This window comes from Bison bison, unplaced genomic scaffold (assembly GCF_000754665.1).
Source record: "Bison bison bison isolate TAMUID 2011002044 unplaced genomic scaffold, Bison_UMD1.0 scf7180017864037, whole genome shotgun sequence".
NCBI classification, from domain to species: Eukaryota; Metazoa; Chordata; class Mammalia; order Artiodactyla; family Bovidae; genus Bison; species Bison bison.
The window spans coordinates 4,970,716-4,974,914 of NW_011494609.1; positions in this window are offsets into that span (position 1 = coordinate 4,970,716).

Consider the following 4,199-nt stretch of genomic DNA (forward strand, 5'->3'; position numbering starts at 1 on the left):
TAGATATTTCTGTGAAGGTGTATTCTAGATGTGATTAACACTTAGCACACTCTGAGTAAAGCAGAATATTATCCTGCACAGTGTGAATGGGCCTCTTTCTGTCAGTTAAAGACCTTAATAAAAAGAGACTGACTTCCCTCAAGGGAGAGAGGAATCTGATGGCAGACTGACTTCAGACTTGAACTTCGACATCAGCTCCTTCCTGAGTCTCCAGCCGGCCAATCTACCCTGTGCAGTTTGGACTTACCAGTCTCCTCAACCACATAAGTGCTTTCCTGGTGGCCCAGATGGAAAAGACTCTGCCTGCAATGCGAGAGACTCGGGTTTGATCCCTGGGTTGGGACGATCCCCTGGAGAAGGGAATGGCAACCCACTCCAGTATTCTTGCCTGGAGAATCCCCATAGATAGAGGAGCTGGTGAGCTATAGTCCATGGGGTTGCAAAGAGTTGGACATGACTGAGCAACTAACATTTTCACTCACAACCACATAAACCAATTCCTTAGAACAGAGAGAGGGAGAGAGAACATGAGAACTAGAGACAGATACAGCTGGTATACAGATGATAGATACAGACAGACACACATGTGCGTCTCTTTCTCTGGAGAACCCGAGAAATATGGACTTTTTAAGGGAATTTTAGTGGAGAACACTTAAATACAGTTCCCCCAAATATGAAAAGGGCAACACGTAGCATCAAATTACTAAAAACTGTGTTGAAAATGCTGAATTCATGCTTGCCCCCACTTTGGGGGGTGAATTTTGGAGATGAATTTTTGTCCTTGGATGGAAAAGAAAGTACATTGTTGAGGGCTATGGCATGTTTTCCTATGTATTTATTCTAGTAGAAGTTATTTAATATTAATTTTGCCCTAGTACATTAAAAAGTAACACACTTATTCCAGTTACAGCTTCATTAAACCTCCACTTCTGTGTATTTTTTAATATGTAACACATTTCCTCCCTGTGACATTGGGAATAATAATACCTGTTTTACGAAGCCCCATATAGAGTCTGGCCCAAAGTAGCAGTAAACTGTGGTCATCGTCACTGCCACTGTTGTCAGCATCCCCTCCATCATCAGCAGCAAGACCACCCTTAGCGTCATCAACATAACCCGCTTTGCTCTGAATCCACACAAAGCTTCTTGTATGGAACAGAATTTGCTCGCTTTCAGTGTGAGTTCATGAAACTGCATTTTAGTCTTTCAAAAATGGAGCATGTTTCCCAGGCCACACTTACATTATTCCTCACTGCTGTGACCCATCTTCCTGAAAAGCTGATTCCGTGCTCTCCCCAGAGGTCCCAACTCCTCCAGCATTACTCACGGGCCTCTGGGCTGTGTGCAGTGGAGCAGAACAGCTCAAATGAGGTTCGTACATTAGAAAGAAAGCAAGGACTTCAGAGCAGTGAGGAAGCCTGCTGATGCCTGCCCCTCCCCAGCCCTTCCCGACCCACAAGGGGCCTTCTCTTAACACACCCGAAATCACCATCCATCACTCCAGTGACTGTCACAACACATGATCAGTTTGGTGCCTGCCTGGCAGCTGGGTAACCTTGGGGAAACCTCTTAACCTTTTCAAGCTCCATTTATTAATCTGTAAAGAGGGATAATGTGACTTTGAGGGCTCTGCGGGCACCACATTCATGAGAGTGTATGGGGCTGACGCGAGCAAAGGGCTTAAAGGACCTCAACAGAGAGTTGACAGATGGACAGATGGATGGCTGGATGGAGTGTGTATCTGCCTTGAAGATTCCAAAGCATTTCCTTGTACTTGATCCTCACCACATCCTTGTGATGTAGGCTGGGAAGTAAACTCCACTTGAATAAAAGGAAGCTGCCCCAAGACTAGCAGCAGTGAATGGTGCCGGGGTTTGGGGGTGGGGGGTGCTGGTTTCACAGTGAGATGCAGCACATCCTGATTAGTTCTCACCACCATGCAAAGCTGTGGACACGTGTCTTCGTTAGGACAGTATTTCTTGCATGGCTTATGTACGGACAGTTTCTAAAGAAAAAAGTTTATATCTCACTAATGTCAACCTAAATGACTTCTATCAAATAACTTAAATATGCTCCAGGAATTCTCCAGGCAGGAATACTGGAGTGGATTATCATTCCCTTCTCCAGGGGATCTTCCCATCACAGGGATTGAACCCAGGTTTCCTGCTTTGCAGGCAGATTCTTTATCATCTGAGTAACTATGGAAGCCCCAACACTTTCTGATTACACGGACCTTTGTCAGCAAAGTGATGTCTCTGCTTTTTAATACACTATCTAGGTTTGTCATAGCTTTCCTTCCAAGGATTGTCTTAATTTCATGGCTGCAGTCACCATCTGCAGTGATTTGGGAAACCAAGAAAATAAAATCTGTCACTATTTTCAACTTTTTCCCCTTCTATTTGCCATGAAGTGTTGTGACCAGATGCCATGATCTTAGTTTTTTGAATGTTGAGTTTTAAGCTGGCTTTTTCACACTCCGCTTTCACCCTCATCAAGGGCCTCTTCAGTTCCTCTTCACTTTCTGCCTTTAGAGTGGTCTCATCTGCATATCTGAAGTTGCTGATATTTATCCTGGGAATTTTGATTCCAGCTTGTGATTCCTCCAGCCCTGCTTTTCACATGATGTACTCTGCATAAAAGTTAAATAAGCAGGGTAACGAGCCTTGACGTACTCCTTTCTCAATTTGGAACCAGTCCATTGTTCCATATCCAGTTTTAAGTGTTGCTTCTTGACCTGTATACAGGTTTCTGAGGAGGCAGGTAAGGTATTCCCATTTCTTTAAGAATTTTCCGCAATTTGTTGTGATCCACACAAAGGCTTCAGCGTAGTCAGTGAAACAGAAGGAGATGTTTTTCTGGAATTCCCTTGATATGTACTGTATAATAGAAACAAATGTCTAAGCTGATATATTGTATAATATAAACAAATGTAAAAGTTAATATACTGAATAATAAAAACAAGTGTCTAAGCTAATATCAGTTCAGTTCAGTCACTCAGTCATGTCCAATTCTTTGCGACCCCATGGACTGCAGCATGCCAGGCTTTCTTGTCCATTATCAACTCCCTGAACGTGCTCAAACTCATGTCCATCGAGTCGGTGATGCCATCCAACCAACTCATCCTCTGTCGTCCCCTTCTTCTCCTGCCTTCAATCTTGCCCAGCATCAGGGTCTTTTCCAATGAGTCAGTTCTCATCAGGTGGCCAAAGTATTAGAGCTTCAGCATCAGAATCATCCTTCCAATGAATATTCAGGACTGATTTCCTTCAGGATTGACTGGTTTGACCTTGCAGTCCAAGGGACTCTCAAGAGTCTTGGAACTCTCAAGAGTCTATATCTAAGCTGATATAAGTTGTGTAATATAAACATATATATAAGTTGATATATATCAAATAATATAAACAAGTGTCTAAATTGAAATATATTGTATAATATAAACAAATGTCTAAGTTGGTATGTAGCATAATATAAAGTGCCTAAGCTGATAGGCTGTATACTATAAGGAAGTGTCTAAGCTAAACACCAACAAACCCATGCCTGGGGTGTCCCTGCTGCAGTGCCCCAAGCGAGGGCCTCAGGTCCTCCTTCCTGCCTCCTTCCTCAGGTCCAGTCCAGGGTCACTGGCCTTTGCCTGGGGTCACTTTGTAGCTGCCACATTTCCCATGAAATTAGAGCAATCACAACACAAACGCTCACACCGTGCTGTTCACACAGCTGGATTCCGGGACACAGCATTGATCCCAGATGTGCTTTCATTGATATTCTGGGCCATGACAGAGCCCAGATCATAACCTTTAATCTCCTGGGAGGGATCTGCAGACTGGGTAAGGGCAGCATCCCCTCTGGCCCCCCCAATCCTTGTTGGGCATCTCTGACTCCCCCCAGTAAGTATCCTCATACCTGCCCTTCTCACTCACCCAGGAACCTCCTCCCTCCCAGTACAGTCAGCTTGTTCTTCACCCAAGGTGAGGGGTAGACATCAGACACCCTCTGCCCTCCGACAGTTCCAACCAGGGACCTGGCCCCTTCCTGTGGGGGCAAAGTATAGGGGCAGACGACTGACACTAGCCCAGGTTGGCAGGGCTGCTGAGCTTCTCTGGACTGGCCTGAGGTGACCAGGCAGGACACCTTCCACTGGCCCTCCACATGCACCTCCCTGTCCTAGAGGGACAGAACCTGTAGGGACAGAACCATGGGCT